The sequence below is a fragment of the Panicum virgatum genome, chromosome 9K, assembly GCF_016808335.1.
Source record: "Panicum virgatum strain AP13 chromosome 9K, P.virgatum_v5, whole genome shotgun sequence".
Taxonomy (NCBI): domain Eukaryota; kingdom Viridiplantae; phylum Streptophyta; class Magnoliopsida; order Poales; family Poaceae; genus Panicum; species Panicum virgatum.
In genome coordinates, this window is record NC_053144.1 from 37437485 (window position 1) to 37462088 (window position 24604).

Sequence of the window (24604 nt, forward strand, 5' to 3'; positions counted from 1 at the left end):
AAATGTATAGAATATCTTGCAGCTGTGTTTCACTTACAAGAAGGGCTCACAAACTAGACGAAATGGGCACGACAAGCAAGATGCACCCAAGGATCAAGACCAGGGCCCACCTATCAGCTGACCAGAAGAAGGCAGGCCCAGGGGAGTGCCATTTGGGCTCGTTCGACCCCCTGGGTTGCCCGACCCCCTAGTGGACCAAAACAGGCCCATCTTTCTGTTGCATATTCCTACGGCTCCCCTACATCTATTCTGGACGTGCATAGTACCACCTAGCAAGTCTAACGGCGGATCCACCTTTGGAGAGGCTACATAAGGAGGAGGAGAGCACCCCATTCAACACACCACCACACAAGAGATGTAGAGGTCCATTGCAAAGGCGAGGCGCTGCCTAGGCTAGTGCTTAGAGTAGGAGGAGGTTGAGGAGTAGTTCGGAGGGGCGCCGGCCAGTCGGTGCTCTTCTCCAACTTGTACCTCTACGGATGCTGGCTTCCTCTCGTATGAGTAAGTTAGTATTTATGATTCTTGTATTGCATAGTACTTTTGTATGGGTGAGATCAGTTCTCTTACTCGCGGGTTCGTCGCTCCGTATTTATACGGGGTGCTGTAGTTTGCTACAGGATATCAGACGTAGTTAGACTGCAGTAGTAATCAGTAGCATAGACGTGGTGTCTAGGCTAAGGGTTACCTTCGTTTGCCTTATATCCCATGGTCTGTGAGGTAGGCCGCAGGTGATGACAGCCCTGTTGGTCCTTAGTAGCCCTCCACGTTCGGATATAGCATAGAGCCATTGGCCGGAGTCTCCTGACCATTTCAGGGGTAAGCCGGTGCCCGAAGCGAGTCTTACCCGAGAGATCGACCTTTAGCTCATCTTTAGTGCTACCGCAGGAATCCACTTTATCCTTGCCACCTAATCTTGGTGTGTCCTTGGACCAACTGAGTTAGGAGTTAGTGCACACACGTTCCCTGTGGATACGATACCCTTGAATACTCACGGGTGAAAGCTACGACGGTATCCATGCGCTTGCGAATCTAATTCGCATCATTAAAATACCTAGCAACTATCACCTCATGGATGACTAAATCCTCTTGGGAAGTAGAGATCTTGTCTCATCTTGAGTTGAGTACCGTAGCAGTCAATGAATTGTCACCTCATGGATGACTTGTATCTTGGAGATAGGGAACTTGTCCCTCTGAAGGTTGAGTACCGAAGTAGTCGATCAGTTGTCGTCTCATGGACGAGAAGATCCTCTAGGGAGATAGGGAACTTGTCCCTCCGAAGGCCGAGTACCGAAGTAGTCGATCAGTTGTCGTCTCATGGATGAGAAGATCCTCTTGGGAGATAGGGAACTTGTCCCTCTGAAGGTCAAGTACCAAAGTAGTTGATCAGTTATCGTCTCATGCATGAGAAGATCCTCTTGGGAGATAGGGAACTTGTCCCTCCGAAGGCCGAGTACCGAAGTAGTCGATCAGTTGTCTTCTCATGGACGAGAAGATCCTCTTGGGAGATAGGGAACTTGTCCCTCCCAAGGCCGAGTACCGAAGTAGTCGATTAGTTGTCGTCTCATGGACGAGAAGATCCTCTTGGGAGATAGGGAACTTGTCCCTCCGAAGACCGAGTACCGAAGTAGTCGATCAGTTGTCGTCTCATGGACGAGAAGATCCTCTTGGGAGATAGGGAACTTGTCACTCCGAAGGTCGAGTATCGTAGTAGTCGACGGGTTGTCGTCTCATGGACGAGAAAATCCTCTTGGGAGATAGGGAACTTGTCCCTTAGCGCTGCGGAGCACATGTCTCTTAGCCCCAACTATTCGATTCACCGTGCCTTTTACTTTGAGTGAATAAAGAAAGGTTGGTATTCGAAGTAGCAAATGGAGTACCAACTCCTGAAGATGGTAGAGAACTTATCTCTAGGACCGCGGAGCTCGTGTCTCTAAGCCCCAGCTACTCGATTCGCTGTGCCTTTTACCTTGAGTAAACAAAGAAAGGTTGGTATTCAATGTAGCTGATGATTGGAGTAACAACTCCTGAAAACGGTAGAGAACTTGTCTCTAGGGCTGCGTTGCTCATGTCTCTTATCCCCAGCTATTTGATTTGCCGTGCCTTTTACTTTGAGTAAACAAAGAAAGGTTGGTATTCGAAGTAGCTGATGGAGTAATGACTCCTGAAGAAAGTAGAGAACTTGTCTCTAGGGTCTTTGTCGACGAAATTTTCTCCTTCATCGGATTCTGAAGCACTTGATTTCTTCTTTATATTGGAATCTTGCTCAGGTGGACCCATCCTAGCCTTTATTGGGTGTAAGACCGGGGTTTGGCCCTAAGGAGTTTTGACTTTAGTGACTATCTTCTGCCAACACGAGTAGCTTGGGTACTGAGTCAGAATTCGGGCGAATCCATCCTAGCCTTTATTGGGTGTAAGACCGGGGGTAAGCCCTGAGGCGACTTCGATCGAGTAGCTGTCGTACTCCCATCTTGTTTTTGTTGATAGTTCGGGGGTGGAACCTCCCTCGGGCGGCCAATCCTAGTCTTTATTGGGTATAAGACCAGGGGTTAGCCCTGAGGTGGTTGGACCCAACCGACTATTTGGTGGAGTACTTCAACTTCGAGTAGTTCGGGGGTGGAACCTCCCTTGAGCAGACCCATCCTAGCCTTTATTGGGTGTAAGACCGGGGGTGAGCCCTGAGGTGGTTGGACCCATCCGACTATCTTCTTCTTCTTTGGTTGTCAAAAGAGATTTTGCTCGTGTTTGTCTTTGTCGGCAGATGGTGGAGGTGCCCTGAGTGCTTTGCAAAGGATGATGCATTGGAAACTCGAGTGCTTTCCTTTGGGGTGCAGGAAGCATTTTGAATGAAGTGGGTAGAATCGATATTCGATTGCTTGGTCGGTTGAGGAGGAGGTACTGCTTTGTCACTGCGTCACTTCCGCGAGTTGTACCCATAGTTGTCGAGTAATTTGAAGTTGGATGTCAGGCTGTAGGCTTCGACTTCTTCATCATCTTCTCCTTTGTTGATGATGAATGTTCTTGTATTGCGACCAATGTTGATAACATTGTGTAAGTCGCTGTTGGAGTAGTCAAAGGAGTCGCCAAGCTATTGGTGGTACTCCGTCTTGAAAATCTTCTTCGGGTTGTTGTCCAGGTGGACGGTGACCGTAATGCCTGGCGGTGATGGAGGGAGTTCGCAGCTGGCTGCTACTGTTTTGCTCACCTCTACTTGAGAAAGGAACTCATCGTAATCGAGGTGGTCTTTCGGTTTGTAGGGTCCGAAAGGATGGCCATGAAAATTTCGCGACCGTGATAAGGAATTTTCGTCTTTTTGTCTTCTTTGAGCAGAAGGCCTTGTTGGAATAGTAGTTCTTCGTCCTCTGAGAATTGTTGTTTCTCCTTCTGTTTTGAGGGCTGTAATTCTCCTTTTGTGGTGATAGTGAGAGTCGACTCCTTGTCAGATTCTGTCTTCCTATCCGAAGCAGTTTGTGTCACGAATCGGTTTCTTGGTAGAATACTGGTAGAATCCTCCGTTTGTCTGGGCTTGAGGAGATAGTCCGAACGTGAATCGAAGAGGGTCTTCATCATGCGCGAGAATGTCTGCTGGGGACCATCCACCTTCGATTCAAACTGAGAGTTTGTTTATGAATTTATTGTACTTGTCCAAATTGTTATGTTTTTCCGGAGAAAGTAGCTGCAGCATGCGATAAATTTTTTGCAGAGTAGGTGAATTTGGAGTTTGAATGACGTTGCACCAGTGACTCATGTAATCTTCGATCAAAACAGAGTCTTCTGCGGGGTGAGACTCGGATAGGTATTGATCCAATTGAGCCGATGTCTTATTTTGTGAATCATCCCACAGCTTTTTGGCTTTGGATTGTTCCCAAAGTGTTTCGAGCTTGTTTGGGTTTGTCAGTCCTTCCATAAACAAATCGATGTCATTTGACTACTCGACTAGTTCATCTTCGGAGATTGGTTCATCAAGTTCTTCAAGGTATTTGATGAATGCTTGATCCTGTTCCAGCTTTATAGGGTTGAGAGTCCAAGGTTCGGAGGATTCTTCGTAGGAAGTCTTGTTATTGAATGTGTCTTCTGCTAACTGAAGGCAGAGTTCGATTTTTTCATTGATGCTATTGATATTTGAAAAAATGTCTTTTGACGGCTTCCTTCTGCGAGTGGTTTTCTTGAAACTAGTCCTTGACTTTTTCTTTTGAAGACTTGATTCAGTGAAGCGGATGCGGTTGGAAGGTAAAGCCTTTCCCATCCATGGGAGCCTCTTGTTTGGTATCTTCTAGCAGTTTCTGCAAATCTTCTTCCAACTCGGAGAGTGTTTTGGCTCTAATCGTGCCGAATTCGGGTTGAATTCGGGTTTCATCATTGAGGGTTGAGAATCCGATTTCTTTGAGTTGGTCGATGAAGTCGTCGAGTTCGTGGCGACTTGTGGCTTCCGGAGCTTCTGGAAGATTTTGGTTAATTTGGCATCTTTCGAAGCCGTCTGATCCACCGGCGACGAAGATCCAAGAGCCGACGCGGAAGGAGGTGCCTTTTTTGAGCACGGGGTTGTCATCGAGAGGAGCCATCGGGTTCTTCTGACGATCGTTGGCGAGAGGCCCCATGGTGGGCGCCAGCTATTGGTGTTTTACCATCGGGTTCTCCGAGGGGTATCCCGAGGAGAGTGGTTGTAAGTAGGGACTTGCCAAGATCAGAACGCGATGGTGCAAGGAACACAAGGATTTTGACAGGTTCATGCCGCCGGAGCGTAATACCCTACGTCCTGTGTGGTGGTTTGTATTCCCTTAGATGTTGTTCGGTGTTTCTCGTCCCTTTTGAGGGGGTCCCTGTTCGCCCTTATATGATCCGGGGGAACAGGGTTACGTAGAAAGTCCTAGTCGAGTTCTGTTAGGATCCCAGTCCGAGGAGTTCGGCTGGTTCCCGAGTATGTCGACTAGTTCTACTCCTATTCGGATAGATACAAAAGATGTAGGGCATAACCATGTGCTAATCCCTACTCTAGAATATTCCGAGCCCGTGGGTAGTCCTGCTATCCCGGGTCTGACACTCCATCAGCTACTTCGACTACCAACCTTTCTTTGTTAAGTTAAAGTAAAAGGCACGGCATATCGAGTAGTCGGGGTTAAGAGACATGATCTCCGCGGACCTAGAGACAAGTTCTCTACCATCTTCAGGAGTTGTTACTCCATCAGCTACTTCGACTACCAACCTTTCTTTGTTAAGTTAAAGTAAAAGGCACGGCCTATCGAGTAACTGGGGCTAAGAGACACGAGCTCCGCGGCCCTAAGAGACAGGATCTCTGTCTCCTAAAAGGAGTTATTCATCCACGAGATGACAATCCGTCGACTACTACGGTACTCGACCAATACTGCGGCAAGATCTCTATCTCCTAAAAGGAGTTATTATTCGTCCATGCTATGGTACTCGACCAATATTGAGACAAGTTCTCTACCTCCCAAAGGAGTAATTATTTCTCCCATGAGACGACAAATTTTCGACTACCAAGGTACTCGAACAGAGCCAAAGATGATGCCCAAGCCAGCTAACGACAAGCTTCGTAAAGTGGCAACCACTTGATCAGTCATCAACTCAAGAAGAGAAAATCAAGTACTATACATCCAAATGTTACAGTACTCTAATGGACAGTGTTCACAAAAGGCAAAAGAATATTACAACAATGTTCAAGCCTCCCCTTCCGATGATTGTTCCAAACTGCTAATAATTTTATCAGCGATGGGCTTCATCTCCTCAACATATTCAGAGAATCCCCCCCCTGAACAGCCGGCAGCTGCCCATCAGCGATTAGAGCCAAGTTCACCGAAGGAAGAAAAGACCTAACTAATCCTTAGGCATGAGCCAAGTACTCTCTAGAAGTATTGGAGAGAAAGCTGGTAATTCATCGGGGAGCTTCACGTAGATGCTCCACCAGAGTCTTCTTGCCAGCACCTTCCTCCTCGACCATTCCGACGACTACTTGTGCCGCCGCCTCAAAATCAGCCAGCTGCAGAGCCTTCAAATCTCTATCAGCCGCCAAGTCCCTGATCTGCTTCAAATTCTCGACTATCTGCTTGTCAGAGTCAGCCTGGATCTTGGACAGCTTTTCCACAGCATCTGTGTGACGATACATAAAATTGGTCAGATCAGTCACCAATTCATCCTTTCTCAATAGCAAGCTTTTAAGCTCTAAGAAAACAAGGATAACAATGAGCATGAGAGACAAGAACTACTAAAAAAATATACCAAAGGAGGAGAAATTACCTTTCTTCTCCTTGGCAATAGTCTTGGCCTTCTCCTGCAGCTTGTGGGCCTTCTCCTGCAAGACAGAATTATCTTGCTCAAACGCTTCAACCCTAGCTTCCAGAAGATTGACCCGCTCCAGCCTCTCCTGAGAAGACTTCTCAAGAGCAGCGATCTTTTGCAGCTGCTGCTCCTGATCAGAAGAAAACTAGAGACCCTCTCCAGCATGCCGAAGATACTCGGCCTGCTCAGTGATTTGTTTAGCCAGCTCCTGTCAACAAAATACAGTCAAGACAACTACTCGACAACAGAGTACAAGTACTCGAGTACAAGACTACTTACAGCAAGCATGAACTGACAACCCAAGATCCCGCGGTCCACAGCAGTTGCCCCTCAGTCAACTCAGCCACCTCCTGTTGTGGCATCTCCTGTGAAATCTGGTCAACATTGGAGGCAGCCACAGGACTTTTTGGCCGATCCTCAGTCCAAGTATCTGTAAAAACAAGGAAATTAGCAAAAGCATGACAGAAAAACAAGTCGACAATAAGAATACCACTCACCGACACTAGCAGCAAGTGGCTTTTCAACCAAGTTCTCCGCCTCACCAGTCACAGGGGGTTCCTCCCCTAGGTTCTCCTCCTGAACCTTCCTCTCGATGATCGAAGGAGACCCTACTGTCTGAGCAGAAGAATCTCTCAACCGATCATCGTCTTTCGGCGGACTGGAGGGCGACTTAGTAATATTCTTCAAAGAATCAAAGATAGGGTCTTTCTCCCCACCTTCGACTCCAAAGTCCTCAGGATTGCTGCAAAACAAAAAGCACTCGACAAGTCAGCATTACAAAGAACATGGAATAATCAATCTACAGCTACACTTACTGAGGAGATTGCTTTAGCAAAAGTTTTGGTTTCTTAAGCTTCAGGACACCACTAAGTCCTAAGGCACTCTGCACCTTGGCAGAACTACTCGTGTCACCCCCACTTGGCACGGAACATGCAGAAGCAGCCGGGGTAACAACCGAGCTCCGCGTCCACTTTTCAGAAGGGGAACGAGGTCTAAGAAGAAAAAGAAGACATCAAAAGCAAGAAAAACAAATCAGCCAACAGCAGAAGCAGCAGTCTACACTTACTTGGCATTGCTACCGGCGGACGTCATCTTCCGCTTTCGAGTCATCGACGACTCAATGGCTGGTTCGCCGGCTGCTCAATCATGGGTATCCGACACCGTCCGGCTACTCGATGGACCTACAAACAAAACAACAGTGATCAGTTCACGATTCAAGAAGTCAATTGAACAAGAGAGCAAAGAAAAGTAGTCAGATGCACACTTCAGTCAGTATGCGCCTCAGGCACAACTTTAGGAAGTGGAGGCCTACTCTGATAGTTTTCGAGATTAATCTGCACGAAAGACACCAAATCAACTCGACCACTCGACAAAAGTACTCGATTTAAACTATAGTCGACTACTTGAAGAGGTACCTCCCGAGGATGCCTGCCAGCTCTGAAAGTTCCAGCAATATTGGCCGTCCCGACCACATTCTTCAGCAGTCTTGTCACCGAATCCTTTAGTTCGTCCTCAGTGATCTCGGATCGACTAAAACGAGAGGGATCCGTCTCCCCCGTATACTGAAAACCCAAATGGGTTCGCTACTGCAGCGTCTGAATCCTCCGCATCGACCAATGCGCTATTACGGAAGCACCATTAGTCTGGTGATCCGCCTTCAACCTCTCGATTTCTCCAAGGAGAAAGTTGACCTGATCTATGTTGCCACCCCTGGAATTCCATCTAGGTTTCTTCACAGGGGGCCAGGAGTTCTAAGAGGAAGAGCAGAAGACACATTCCTAACATAGAACCACATCTCCTTCCAGTCGATGACCTTGTCACTCAACTCATACGGGATGTACTTTGGCTTCTTCCCCTGATGAAACTGCAACCCAGCACCCCCAACTACATCTATCTCAGAATCACTGGGCTGGGTTTCAGATGAAACAAGTACTGGAATAGATTGAAGTGAGGTTCGATCCCCAAAAAAGACACGCAGAGATAGACAAAGATCGAAATATGAAAAATAGAATTAGGGGTCAAGTGGTGCACTTGAACCCTCCAATGATGAAGAAGACCTCGGAAGAAATCATAAACAGGAAAACCGAGGCCCCGAAGAACTTGGGGATGAAAAACAACAGATTCATTCACCCCCTCATGAGGAAAAGACTTCCCATCAGATCTCCTCCAATGGATCACGTTTCGGGGTTGAAGAAGATACTCCTCTACAAGACCAAACAGATGGGAATCGGTACACTTACTCAATCTCCACCCATGGGTTTCCGTGCCATCTCCGATAGCTTCGCCCGCCTTCCCCCTCCCAGCAGACTTCTTGGGAGCCATGGGAACAAAGAGAAGATGATCCACTCTTGCTTCATGCTCGGGGGCTAGCGGTGGCTAGTTTCTCGCGGCACTCGGAGGCAAGAGCAGATAAACTAAAGGCGGTGGAGCAAATGAAGACTGAAAGCGTGCTAAACCTAGGTTTACTCGAGGAGTTAAATAAGCAGAGCCAGTGGCAGTTTCCATAAATAACAAGAAGCTCAAAGGTCATGCGACAGTTTCAGAGTTATTTCAGCTAGCAAAGCCGGAATTCAGTTCAAAGGAAGTAGAGCCAACATAGAAAAAGGAAATTTTCACTCAAGGATTACATTCCAATAGAGGAAAATACACAGATTTGAACGACCAAACTACTCGAAACCACTCGAGCTCAGCTACAAAACAGAGATGCCAGCCCTATGGTTGTTACAAGGATACAAATATTGTTATTCCCAACTGGGAATTATCAAGAAACATCCAGGGAGGAAAGGCTTGTTAGCAAGAAGAGATGCATGATCATGAACATCACAAATCCTCTTCTTGTATCTGCTCTTCTCCCTGATATGTTTTGCAACAAAAACAATGCCATCTCCGCAGAAGCCATTGAGGAGGAAACCACTCAAAGTCCTCCCCAGCGTATGACACCACCAGACCCCAAAGGCTTCTGACACGGCTTCAACCATCAGCCCACCAGGTACATTATGACCAGGATGGATCAGCATAGAGAAGCAAGGCTGGCAGCTACGAAGAAAGCAAGTATTTTTTCTGCTCGCAAATACTCTTCTTGCATCTATCAGCACACATCGACTACTTCTATTAGGAGGTCGAGTACTCTCCAACGAAGAACACCACTTGGAACCCATGGCTACAACTAATGATTTGAAGATACAAGAAGCCCTGCATGCTGCTTAAATAGAAGAAGCAGCAAGAGCCTTAGTACCTCCCATGACACCCAAGGACAAACAAGTCACGAACTGAATAGTGTAGATTCCTCAACAGTACTCACCACGTGAACTCACAAGTAAATAGTACACTGAAGAGTAGCCTTTCTCAGAAGAATCTTCACAGTATCGCTGACGCCAGAAAGATCGCAAAAGACATGACACAATATTTCGGATCCTTAACCCTAAATCACGGGATTTGAATTCAAGGCTCGGGGGCTGCGGAATACGTGTCATAAAAGGCAACTTTTTTCGAAGATGTTTTGAATTTCGAATGGAAATTCGAAAAGATATAGAAGACCGAGTTAACCCTCAGCCTGATTCTTCAATTCAAGCTAAGGCTCGGGGGCTAGTCCATATGGAGCGCGAGTACATCGCGCACCATACATGAAGAATAAAATTGGGGCTTGAGCACCCCATAGCCTCGATGCAGCCAAGAAAGTACTCAGAAGACTACTCGAAGCACTCAACGGACTCGTTGCCCAGACAATGGATTCCATAAGCTCCCGAAGCACTCGACGAATGTCTTCAAAAGCACCCGACTCCTGCAGGACTCGACTACGAAGAGCTCGGTGGCTTGTCAGACCCGGAGCAGCGGGACTACTCACAGGCGTGGAATATTCTAGAATAGGCAGTAGTACATGGATATGCCCTACTTCTACTGTATCTACCTAAATAGGAGTAGAACTAGTCGACGTACGCAGAAACTAGCCGAACTCCTCGGACTAGGATCCTAACAGAACTCGACTAGGACTTTCCATGTAACCCTGTTCCCTCATATTATATAAGGAAGAACAAGGACCCCTCAAGAATAGGACAATAGACATCGAACAATGCCTAAGGCAATACAAACCACCACACAGGACGTAGGGTATTACGCTCCGGCAGCCCTAACCTTTCTAAATCTTTGTGTTCCTTGCACCATCGCGTTCTGATCTCGGTGAGTCCCTGCCTTCAACCACTCTCGTCGGGGTATACCTCGAAGAACCCACCAGTAAAATACCGACACTATATCTTGATCATGCGAAACTTTCTTCAATCTATATCTTGAGGTTGTTAACATCTTCAATTCATTGGGCATACCCATATCTTGATCATGTCGAACTTTCTTCAATCAATATCTTGAGGTTGTCAACATCTTCAATTCATTGAGCATACCCGCTTTGAGCTAGTGACTTTGAATCTTCTATCATATAAGAATGAAATCCATATTTGATTCACGAGTCACTTTCTTCATCCAAATAATGACACTTTTTAACATAGAGCTCTCCATGACTCTAGGATCTCCAGTCTTTGACCCGTATCGGTTTCTTTGATCGCCCCAAGCTGTCGCTTGCATAGCCTCTTGAAACTCGCCTCGCGATCATCTCTACCTTCATCCTAGCCGTCCATTTTGAACTCACATTGATTTATTTCATGCATGAAATCTTCTTTATCAATTTGAATCCACCATTCAATTTCATATGCAAGCTTTTCAATGTGAGACTACATATATGCATGAACTCTTGTCTCATTCACATATTGTTTGCTTGCTTCCTTAGTTAATCAATCTTCATTACTTATGACAAGTCTTCCAAACTTGAGACTATGCACAAGCATATTATCATGTCTCATTCACATAACCTTTGCTTGTCATTTGTATCCCACATGAGTAAACAAGCTTCAATAGCGATTAGAGCCTTCATATCAATCATGAGAACCTTGCTCTCTATTTTTCATTCTCAATCTTGCTTGTCACATTCAAATAATTCCAATGGGATATTCACACTTGCTTGCAATATATGAGCTACCTCAATTAATATCAATCCATAAAACAAACACCTGCTCATAATCTTATGCAAACAAGTTAGTCCTTTAATCGTGTTGTCAATCAATACACCAAAACCTACTAGGGGCCTTGATGCTCTTTCGCTAACAATGCCATGATGACGACTTTGTGCTTGCAGGATGCAATCATATGTATGCAAGGAACTAGAGGAAGATATTATCTACCTATCTTCTATGCATATTTCTGAAAGGGCCATCAGTGGGTATGATGTACTAGACACGCACACGAGCCTAGTGAATTTGGACCCTCTACGAGTCAAAGTCCGAGTCAGAATGCGAGGTGAGATCATGTACAGAAAAGGATAGTACATCTTACAAGCCAAGAAGAAGATCCAGGCAAATGGGTGTATCCTTGCCGCGCACCAATTCGATTAAGTTAAAATGAGACTTGCAATAGCCATTGGGTTCATCGTTTTTCACGTTTCAAGATTTGAGATCCATATTGTTTCAGTTGTGTAGCATGGGCATCATTGGCCACTAGGTTGTATCTGTCATCTATCCTTAGGATGGAAAGGTTGTCATATTCGACTCCTTGCGTGAGTCGAAAAAGGATGGGTACAATGATTTCGAATACTTTTTGCGATAGTAAGTGATGACACATTCTTTTATGCACTCAGAGTATATATCAAATTTGTTGTTGACACTAGTGGTGAGCATACTGCGCTTACAAGAAATACGTGAAAGATCCTGATTGCTATGATCGGAGGTCTAAGCATGAGAAGCAGAAGTATGGCACAAATTGCGCCTGAGGCGAGAATTTCCGATATGTATGAAGAATCATATGTGCTACTACACCGTGCATGCCATCTAAGTGTCCTAATGACTGTGTCTTACATGAATGCAGTGCACGAAGCAACTGCAGGCTCAGTTTTGTGTGGATACTATGCTTGTGAGTACATCAGGTCTTGCGGAAGTTACAGCCGAAGCTGGCGGCAGCTCAAAAAATCTATAGGATGATGGCAAAGGTCAAGGGTGGACAATACAACAATCAGTCAAACAGTATCTGACATTTGTAAGTTTGTCACTAGCGAATGTTGTCATGTTGGGGAAAAATGCTTCTATGCCAATAGCGAGCTAGTGACGGATTGTGAAGCTACGCAACTGGAAAACCGACCTCAACATGAAAGACTACAAGTTGCCAGAACTCGACTAGGTGCCCCTAGCTTCTGTAATCATGTGAACATGTACTGAAGTGAATTTATGAAATACTATATGAAATACTATGTGGATCAACACATGAATGGATGTAATATATGTGTTTACCCTTCATAAACGTGTATTCTTATTTGTATGTGTTTTCAAATTCAAAATCAAATAATCTTTTTTATTCTAGAAAATCTTAGCTGAGGCGGGCATGTAAAAAGAGACCGCCTCGGTTAAAGAACATTAAACGAGGCGGTCAAGTTAAACTGACTGCCTCTATTAATAAGAAATAATGGAGGCAGTTATTTTAATATGACCGCCTTGGTTAATTGATTAGTCGAGGCAGTTGGCTGATTACCTCGGCAAATGCCTAATTTAACCGTGACCTGGCCTCGGAGGCGGTTGGCCTGCCCGCCTCAGTAAACCTGTTTTGCCCGCCTCCATTAAGTTTTCTATAGTAGTGAGGGTTATCTCGAAGAATATGTAAATTGTATTCCATTTAGCTCATCATTCAAAAATATATGGATCATGCACTAAATAAATCGACAATATAATTAAGAAAGACCTATGTTCTTAGGGAACCAAAATTAAACTATCATAAGTTTTTTAGATAAAGGATTAACCTTGTCTCTATATCCAAATTATGGATACATACGGCCAAAAACCATCATATGTGTAGGCTAGAAAAATCTCAGCTTGTACAAAAAATAAAAAAGTACAATACAACAAAGGCCGATCAATTGGTAAGAGGGTTGAAATTGCATTTCTGGATCCATAAATATTAATTTGTGTCACTTAGGTCCAAAAATTCTAAACTCTATCCCTAGGTCCATAAACTTGTAATTTGTGTCATCTAGGTCTGTACCCCTCCACCAACCTTCATGCACTGATATCGCATCAACATGTATCTACATTGTGCCTGCACGTTGGTGGAGTTTTGCCATAGGGGTGAAATTTGAGCCCCAATTGCGAATCAAGTTCTTTGGGAGAGGAGAGAAGAGGGATGCAAGATTTAGTTTGGGGGATTATTGACATGTGTTAGGAATCAAAGGGCGGCTTACGGACTGCCATTGGTGAATTATGGAGCTTAGATTTGAGAACACCTCTAGTGTTACCAGCCCTTAGAGTGTTATCGTATTACCAACTTTAATTACAACTGAATTTGGGCATCAAAAATTTAATAAAAATATGGATGAATAGAGCACACAAGAATCTACTATCATGCAAAGTTTGAGCATGAATAATAATTTGTGCAAGAAGAAACAATAAAGAGAAATTTGCACATGAATACTTGTGGGTTTAACTGTTCATGGATTATCCACAACCTGCAACTATTCACGTGCAAGTTTCTCTTTTTTATTTCTTCTTGCACAAATTTTGGTTCATGCTTAAATTTTACATGATGGTAGATGCTTATGTACTCTCCATCCATATTTTTTTGATAAATTTTTGACACACAAATAAAGTTGTAATTAAAGTTAGTAACACGGTAACACCCCAAGGACTGGTAACACACCAAGGACAGGTAACACCAGATATTCTCTCGCTTAGATCTAGATATGACCTTGTAATATGGGTGGAGACAAGGGGGTGATGGTTTGGGAAGGATGGAAAAAGTCATAGAGGGACTCAACAACATATGTAACATGGTAGGAGATAATATGTCCTCCATGGCGTGGGCGGCCAGATATGGTGGCACCGGGTGTTGTGGCAAAAAAATGTCGCGATGATGTTAGACATGGGTCAACTCAGAGTGGTTTTTGGTGAGGGGTTGAAAGATATTCATGGACGGTGATATTGGGGTCACTTTTGTGGGCGCGTCTGTAGCCAAATGACTACTCATGGATGAAGTTCATGGACCTAAAAATACATTTTCAAAGTTTATGAACCTAAGTAACATAAATTACAAGTTTATGGACCACAAATACATTTTTAAAGTTGATGGACCTATGTTTTCAATATTTATAGACCTACTAGCATAGACGCACGTGCGACACGCACGTGATTTATAAAACATAATTAGCATGAATTCAAAAATATATTGAATTATATCTTAATTAAATTAATATTCAAGCTCCTTATTTGTTGGATCGATCCCCGGTCGGACAATAGCGTCGTACTGCATCCTAGCAGGCCTCCAGCTTAGACCTGAAGTGTGTCAAGACCGCGGAGTGTGTCAAGACCGCGGGAGCCGCGAAGCCGCCGCCCCCAACGAACTCCACGGCAGCATCCTCCACGCTCTTGGAGGCATCCAACACCTCCTCATCCTCGGCGACGTTGTCGGTCGCCTCGCTGTTGCTAAGCGCCGCATGCCGCGGAAGTGGCCCAACCAGACGTACAATAAGGCGACGGTGCAAAACGAGACATACATGCTGGCATTTCCAGCTCTTTTTTCTTACGTTTGAGAAATTATAATTGATGGCAATAAGAGGTTGCACGGCCTCTCCCCGTCAACCAGCTCACCGTTACACAACTCTAGAAGTATTTGTTAGGTCCACATGTAAGTAATTTTTTACTCCATATATTCTTCCTTTACTTGTTCGTTTCTTCCTCCTTGGCCTGCACGCCGCCGTTTGTCCTGGCCATCAGCGCTCGCCGGAGCATCTGCGCACGTCCTACGATGCATGGGAGAGAAGACAAACACCTGCTTGCTTGCTTGTGGAGGGGCAGGGGATTGAAGCTGCTACTTGCCGGTATGTGGAAGAGGAAGAACACAAGCTGATTGGTGCCTGGAGAAGAAAGAGTAGCAGATAAGGAAGAGAAAGCTTTTACTGCGCCTATCCACCCAAGAGCCGCCTGCTGCTCGACAGCCGCTCGTGAGCTGCCACCCCACCCGCGCAGGCGCGTCGGCCCCCTGCTCAAGCAGCCGATGCGACAAGCTCAGCTTCCCTCCCCTCCATCGACAAGCTCCATCGATTCAGACCCAACCACAACCCAGCTCTAAGCTCCATGAGGGCGGCGAGCGAGGAGGAGGCGGGGCGTGCGGCGGACGAGAAGGCGGTGATGGTGAGGGGTGCGTGCGAAGGAGTTGGCGCCGTTGAGTCGCTTCTGATCGCGGATGGTCTAATTTGCTTCGGTGAAGGGGATGGGAGCGGGTCGCTACATGTGGACGGGGCAGATGGATGAGTGAATCATGGATAGTCAAGAGAGAAGAGTTCGAAAAAAAAAAGAAATCGGACTCGATTAGCGGGTATACGCGGCGGGTAGGATTACCCAGGGTGACAAAAATATTAACTTTTTGGCAGAAACATCTTGTATCATGTAATATTTATAGGTCTCCACCCCCTCCGACCTCCCTCGGCCTTTGGTAAGAAAAGTTTTCAATTGTTTTCAATCTTTATAGTATAGATAAGTGACACAAATTATAAGTTGACGATCCAAAAATGCACTTTTAAAGTTCGTGGATCCAAATGATACACCTTTATAAGTTGGTGGATCTCTGGTGCATTGTACTCAAAGATAAATTTCAAATTCAATTACTTAATGCTGAACCTGTAAGAAAAAAATTAAAATGAACAAAGACTATGTGATCTGAGTAAGTGACATATAGTTTGAATGTTCTCCCAAAGAGCGAATAAAACTAAAATAAATCACCAATCCTCCCACGCGGCCACGCCTGCTCCTATCCTTTGGCGGACATATCCATTTCATCAATGGAAATTTCGCAAGTTCGTGCCACACACCTACCGCTGATGTCTCCATGTTGAGTTGATCTGATGAACATATATACTTGTCCACATTCGAGCCAAATTGGCAGTATATGCACTTTGTACGTAGTGCACAGATGTGCTTATGAGGCAGATCAAAAGAAAAACAAAGAAAAAGAACTTCTATATTTCCTATATATACCCAATATAAAAATCAAACGCCCTTCATGGAACATGGTAATCAATTGGACCGACCAGGGGTTAGTAAACATTAGAGTCGAGACAAGCCTCTCGAGCCCACAAACCTGGTGCAATATTTGATTAGTCAGAGTAATTTTGGGAGACTGGGGCAGGAGCATACAAACAAGATGACAGTCTTGCGAGGGATTTTCCTGTCCCAGCCAGGGTTAACCATTTCGTTTTCCGGTCAAATCCCGGTGTTTACCGGAAACGAAATTTCGTTCCGAAATTTCGGTAAATTTCGGCGAATTTCGGTCGAAATTTGTTGAATTTTGAATTTGAAAACGAAATTTTCCGAAAAATACCGAAATTTCGAATCCCGGTAACTAGCGGAAACGGAAAATTTTCCGAAATTTCGCCGAAATTGTTAACCCTGGTCCCAGCTAGCGGCCCGGCCGGCGAGAGCGTGCGTTGGTTTCTGGTCGTGTCCAGGGGAGGCGCCCCCGCCGTCCAGGTCCGGTTTCCGTCACGGTCAGTAGTCAGTCACCAGATTACCTAGGGATACTAGGTGGATTGAGATGGACACACACATTATTTAATATCTGCATCTTATTACACAGTCTTCTTGCACATGGATATACCATTGGTCACGGACGCATGTGATGATGAGGATATCCCAAATGATGTACAAGACAGCCCAAATGATGTACAAGGCAATGATGTCGCCGTTGACTTGATCAAGAGTAACTACTGCAAGATGAACTGAATTTAATACTTAATGAATGTGAACATGCCACTACTAAAAATTGTTTACTACCTAATGGATAATGGGAGAGCATTTCTTGTCCTTAGGTTTCAAGAGGAGTCCACACACCACGTGAAGATCTCAAATAAGTAACGCGACATTGGTAATGGCTTATGTGGCTTGTTACCATAAATATTAAAGGTAACGGACACTATTAAAGCCCGTTACCAATAAGTGTACGTCCGTTACCCATAAAGCCTTCAGACCGCAGCCCAGGCTTATTGGTAACGGATGTAATTAACGCCCGTTACCTTTAATATTTGTGGTAATGGGCCACGAAATGCCTGTTACCCATCTGTCAGACCCGGGACAGCGGGATTGCTCGTAGGCATGGAATATTCTAGAGTAGGGAATAGCACATGGATACGCCTTACCTCTACTGTAACTACTCGAATAGTAGTAGAACTAGCTGGAGTACAAGGAAACTACCCGACCTACTCGGAGTAGGACTCTGCTAGTACTCGGCTAGGACTTTCCATGTAACCATGTCCCCCGGATTATATAAGGGTGGGCAGGGACCCCTCCAAAATATCGAACAACACCTAAGGCAATACAAACCACCACACAGGACGTAGGGTATTACGCTCTAGCGGTCTGAACCTGTCTAAATCTTTGTGTTCATTGCACCATCACATTCTGATCTCGGCGAGTCCCTACTACAATCAATCTCCTTGGGATATACCTCGGAGAGCTTGCTGGTAAAACACCAACAGCTGGCGCGCCAGGTAGGGGAGCTCGCCAGCGATCGACAGAAGAATTCGATGGCTTCCTTCGAATTCAACGTCCCGACGATCAGCGCCGGAACCACCTTCGTCTTCGGCTCATGGGTCTGCACCGCCGATGGATCAGGAGGTTTCTCTAGCCACTTGATCGATTCCACAAGCATGAAGACGCTTCGACAGGAGCAACTTGGCGAAACCACTTCCGATGAGATCCTTCTTCGTCAACTCGCAGAAGAAATCGAAAGTATGTCCGTCTCAGACACGACTTTGGCTCGTTTTCCTCTCGGTTTGGAAAATTTGGCCGCGTCATACTCCGCAATTTTCCGCCGAAAAATCTTGCTCAAAACTCCGTCGTGACTCGGACTGTTCCTCAGTTCGACTCCTATCCGGACTCAGATGATGACTTCGACTCGGACTTGCTCAACTTTCCAAGTCTGACCATTATAGCAAGACCACAAAGCTGAGTCGTATTCTGGAAGAACTCAGAATCTACAGGATCACTCGACAATGCTCGCCTAGTAGCTTGTCTTCGGGACTTGCCCCACCAATCAGGCAGACCACTCTCTCCGATTGGAGAAGAAGAAATCGGCGACGTCGCTCTAGTTGATTACAGCACGACTCACTCAACCCCAGACAAACAAGTGTACATTTCACTCCATGAAGAGGAAAGTGCACTCGGATCTTAGGCTGATCAATACACAAACGAGAACCTAGATCAGATTTCGGGTGACAAGATATCAGTTAATGCTCCACAAGACGAATCTCAACAAGACAGAGATAGCCGGCGACGACGGAACCGCCGTCGTGCCACCCATAGAAAGAACGTAGCTGCAAGAGCTCAGCGTGTCCCAGCACCCCATGGACCACGTAACCTGCGACGAGACTTCGACGAAGCAGTCGATCCTGCTTTTGGCAGCCCGCTGATCAACCTAGCCGAAGCGGCCATATTAATGCAAGGTCTACCAGATACACCCGAAGTTTGCCAGACTCAGCGCTTGACCAGAGACGCCTTACATTAGATTGGTAGACAGAATCTAGCTCCATCTGCTTCACACAATAGTCGAACTCCTGCTCGACAGCAAGACAACCAGGAAGCAGACCAAGACGCTCGCCCGCGTGGTCGCACCGGCCTAGATATCAAGATGAAAGTCATCACGCTGGCCCTTCAAAAAGTCGTGACCGCAATCGCGGCAACTTTAGTGATGCACGAGATATCATCAATGTCAGGCGTCACGGACGCCCCGCAGACGAGACCGATCATTTTCCATCCTTCAACCAGAACATAAACTTTGCTAAGTACCCGATCAGCTTCAACCCAGCCAACATGCAGAATTTGAAGAAATACGACGGCAAACAAGATCCTTGCTAGTGGCTACGCATCTACTCGACTGCTATTGATGTGGCGGGAGGGACAAATTCTACAAAAGTCATATACTTCCCGATGGCTTTGGTATCTGCCCCCCTCACATGGCTCGAGAGCTTGAGGCATGACTCTATCCACTAAGGGGAAGATATGAAGAAGCTCTTCATCGACAACTTTCAAGGCACCATTCATCGTCCAGCTACTTGCCATGACCTGCGTCTGTGTAAACAAGAGCGCGGCGAGGCCTTGAGATCATACATTAAGAGGTTCTTTGACACGCGCGCTACCATCGCCAACATCGCAGATGATGATGTTATCGACTGCTTTCACAACGATCTCGCTACCCAGCAATTATACCGCGACTTCGGAAGGAATCGACCTCGTTCAGTTGTAGCACTTCTGGACATGATGTTGGGATGGGCCGATCAAGAAGAGCAGGAGCGCGATCGCTTTCCCCGTCGCGATGGCAACAATCAGAAGCGCAACGGAGATTCACGATCCGACAAAAATCAGCGCAACTTCGACAAGAAATGGAAGCCGGAAGACACAGTAGCAACAATGGACCGGGGTCAACGAGGCAAAAAGGGGAATTAGCAAGACAATTTCCAGAAACTACTCACTAGACCTTGCCCTCTCCACCCAAAGGGAAAGCACACGATCCTCGAGTGCATAAACCTACGCAAGTCTCTCCAAGAGCGCCAGATGGAAGAAGGTAAGAAGAAAAAGGACAAGCAAGACGACGAAGATAATGATAAAGATGGAACCATGGGATTCCAATAACCCGCCAACATGGTCGACATGATCTATGGAGGAGACTCTTCCTTCAACAAAAGAAGTCAGAAACTGGTCTGGCAGGAAATACTAAAGATGGAACCAGCCATCAAAAAACCTCTCAGACACAGTGAGGTTCCGATTACCTTTTCAAGAGAAGATCAGTGGACTAGCTTCTCCGAGCTAGGAAAATTTCCATTCGTTCTAGACCCAGTGGTGGCAGGTTCCATCCTTACTCGAGTACTTATCGATGGAGGCAGTGGCTTGAATCTCATCTTCATAAGTACAATTACAAAGATGGGACTCGATATTTCTGACAAACTGAAACCAAGCAAAGCACCGTTCTACGGCATTGTGCCAGGAAATGCTTCCATCCCAATCGACACTGTGGTACATGTAGTCACTTTCAGTACCCCAAATAATTACCGAACAGAGCTCATCAAATTCGAAGTAGCAGACTTCGAATCTTCATATCACGCCATACTCGGACGACCGGCTTTGGCCAAATTCATGGCAGTTCCTCATTATGTCTACCTACTGCTCAAGATGCCGGGAAAGCCAGAAGTCGTTTGAATGTGAAAAAGAAGCTAACACTTATGCCTCCACAAATCGACTACCATACACCGCAGGAGAAGTACTCGCAACCGCCCAACAGTACTTTGCATCAGGGATGAAAATCCCTACGAACAAGACAAATCGTTCTGCGCCAAAACCACCCGACAGTGTGGGAGTGAAGACGATCCAACTACAAGAAGGCGACCCATCAAAAACAGCGTTGATTGGAACAAGGCTCTCTGACAAATAGGAAAGCGCGCTCGTCAACTTCCTTAGAGCCAACCGTGATGTATTTGCTTGGAAACCAGCCGATATGCCCGGTATCCCTAAGGAGTTGATCGAGCACTCCTTAAATGTCAACCCGACCGCTACGCCTAAGAAGCAACGCCTATGGAAATTTTTAGCAGAAAAAAGAGAAGCCATCAAGAAAGAACTCGGCAAACTACTCGCGGCTGGATTCGTCAAGGAAGTTTATCACCCAGAGTGGTTGGTGAATATTGTACTTATTCTCAAGAAAAACAACAACGAGTGGAGGATGTGTGTGGACTACACAGACCTCAACAAACACTGTCCAAAAAATCCTTTCGGGCTTCCTCGCACCGACCAAGTCATCGAATCGATGGCCGGCTGCGTTCTTCTATCCTTCCTCGATTGCTACTCGGGTTATCATCAAATAGCCCTCAAAGAAGAAGATCAAATCAAGACGGCATTCATCACCCCATTTGGGGCATATGCATACAAGACCATGTCCTTCGGATTAAAGAACGCTGGAGCAACATATCAGCGCGCTATACAGCTATGCTTCACCAATCAACTTCATCGCAACATGGAAGCTTACGTCGATGATGTGGTCTTGAAGACAAAGGAATACGACTCCTTTATTCCTGACCTAGAAGAGACCTTCAACAGCCTACGAAGCTTCAGGTGGAAGCTGAACCCGACCAAGTGTGTCTTCGGCGTGCCATCCGGCAAACTACTCGGTTTCTTCGTCAGTCACAGAGGGATTGAGGCGAATCCCAAGAAGATAAACACAATTATGAACATGGACGCCCCAGCCTCCATCAAAGACGTCCAAAAACTCACAGGATGCATGGCCGCCCTAAACAGATTCCTTTCAAAGCTTGGAGAAAGAGGACTTCCCTTTTTAAACTACTCAAGAAGGAAGACAAGTTTCGATGGTCTCAAGAAGCAGCCGATACACTCGAAGACCTCAAGCAACACATCCAGTCGCCTCCAATCCTTACGGCCCCAATGCCTGGAGATGACCTTCTCCTTTACATCGCGGCCACCACTCATGTTGTCAGTACGGCAATTGTGGTAGAGCGCAAAGAAGAAGGGGACACCTACGGCGTCCAGCGCCCTGTTTACTTCATCAGTGAAGTACTCTCTGAATCGAAGGTGCGATATCCTCCGATTCAGAAACTCCTCCATGCAATACTCATCACCTCAAGGAAGCTACATCACTACTTCGATGAGTACAACATCTCAGTTATCACCGACTTCCCACTGGGTGACATCCTCCACAATCGGGACGCGACCGGTCACATCTCCAAGTGGGCAGTGGAACTAGGAGCACTCAATCTGCACTTCAAGCCAAGAAGAGCAATCAAGTCTCAAGCACTAGTCGGCGTCTTGGCTAAATGGAGAGAAAATCAAGTTCCAACACCAGCATCTATTCCAGAACATTGGACCATGTACTTCGACGGTTCACTGAAGCTAGGCGGAGGAGGAGCGGGCGTACTCTTCATCTCCCTAAGAGGTGAACAACTCAAGTACGTTTTCCAAATCCTCTTTGAAGTATCCAACAATGAAGCAGAATACGAAGCCCTCCTACATGGTCTTCGACTAGCCATATCCCTTGGCATCAAGCGACTACTCGTCTATGGAGATTCCCTCCTTGTGGTCCAGCAAGTAAACAAGGAGTGGGATATCAACAAAGAAACCATGGATGACTACATTGCGGAAATCAGGAAGCTTGAAAATAAGTTTTCAGGACTGGAGATCCATCACGTCATCTGTGATAACAATGTTGCAGCCGATGTCCTGTCAAAACTTGGTTCCGACAGAGCAGAGGTCCCTCCGGGAATCTTTGTCCACGAGCTACATTGCCCTTCAATCAACACTTCCACCCCAATGGAAGTCGACTCAACTCCTCAAGAAACTAGTCGAGAGGTCATGATGATCGAAATTGACTGGCGTGCTACATTCATCAATTACATCAAAGATCAAGTACTTCCTCCGGGAATAAAAAAGGACGACACAGAAGCAATACGAATCATGTGTCGCAGCAAGAACTACATCCTCGTTGATGATAAGCTCTACAAACAAGGCGCAGGATCCGGTATCCTCATGAAATGTGTCACAACAGAAGAAGGAAAAGAGATTCTACAAGAGGCTCATGAAGGCACATGTGGAAACCACGCAGCTTCACGTACCTTGGTCGGTATCTGCAGGCACCCACATCTGCAAAGCGGGAAAATACAGGAAAACACACAATCAAATGCATAAAATATTGCTACCCAGATATGCCACTTACAAGGAAGGCCCACAAATCAGAGGAAACGGGTGCGCCATGCAAGATGCACCTCAGAATCCAAGTGAGGGCCCACATGTCAGCGTCCACGAGAAAGATACACCCGGGGGAGGGCCACCTGGGGTCGGCCAACCCCAGGATCAGCCAAACCTGGACAAGCATATGTCCAGGTGCATCTTGGAGAGGAGTAGCCCCTAAGCAACCTCATCCCGGGGAGATAAGGTTTTCTTGTAAAGGATCACGTGGAGTAGCAACAACTCCACCTGTACCACTATATATATAAGGGGGCCTCCTCCCCCTTCTCTCATGAATATCCATCCATTTCATTCATCACACTTGTGAAGGGGAAGAGTAGAGAGGCTCCCACTTGTATCCTTAGCCTAGGGAGTGTGTGAGGAAGGAGTGCAGAGAAGAGCCGGACTTGTCGGCGTCTCTTCGGCCTTGAACCTCGATGGATACGGTACATTTGGAGTACATGTCCAGGTTCCCCTATTGGGTGTGTTCTAGTTAAGTTATTATTTTGTTCTCATTCGTTTGCGGGTTCATCGTCCGTTCTCGTAGCGGATACTCTAGAAGAGGGCCCTTGATAAAGACGGGATAACCCTGCGCGACTCTAGAGTAGTAGTCGAAGGCATATGCGTGGTGTCTGGGCCTTAGATTACCTTTGTTTGTCTCGAGCTCAGATGGCATTGTGGGATAGACAGTAAGTGGTGATAGCCCTATCCGTCCTCTACGGAGACAGTCTACGTGGTTAGTGTAGCCCCCCCCCCCACCCCGCCTGGGTTCGACATAGAGGTAATAGCCGGAGGTCCTTGGCGAACCAAGGTCAGACCAGTGCCCGAAGTGAATGAGTGAAAGCATAAGTTTATCTTCCCTTGAACCCATCCTTAGATCAGAACCACACTATCCTAAGGTCTCTCTATCTCTTATCTCCTTCGGGGTAATCTAGTTAGAAGACAGTTACACACCCGTTCCTTGTGGAAAATATGATACCCTGAATACTCCCGGGTGAAGTGATACAACGGTATTTTCGTGCGCTTGCGGACTTCTCTGTAAGAGTTAAGAAATACCAACACTCTCCTCCATCCAAGAGCTTGATTCTTGCAAGGTTTCACCTAGGGATTGAGAGAGAGTGAGATTTGTGGGTTGAGGTGTGAGCACTTTGTGAGATTCTGTAACACCCGGTTTATAAAAGAACATAAACCGAGCAATCATATACGTGCCAGGATCAAGTCACACGTATATACAACAGAATGAACAGTATATCAAAGCACATATCACGTAAAAAGATATAATAAAGCGAATACGAATGTTATTTATTACATTAATGACAAAAATGTCTGATACAGCGGAAGTGAAGTACAAAATACGAAAAAGCTCTCCGAAGCTGAAGCAGGGCGCCACAGGGACGTCGACTGGGAGACGAACACCTAGAAGTCCTCGTAGTCCTGGTAGCGCTGGGCGAACTCCCTCGTGTCGGCAGGAACTGAGCAGCAGTAGCGTATCCAAGAGGAAAAAGTAGAGAAGAGGC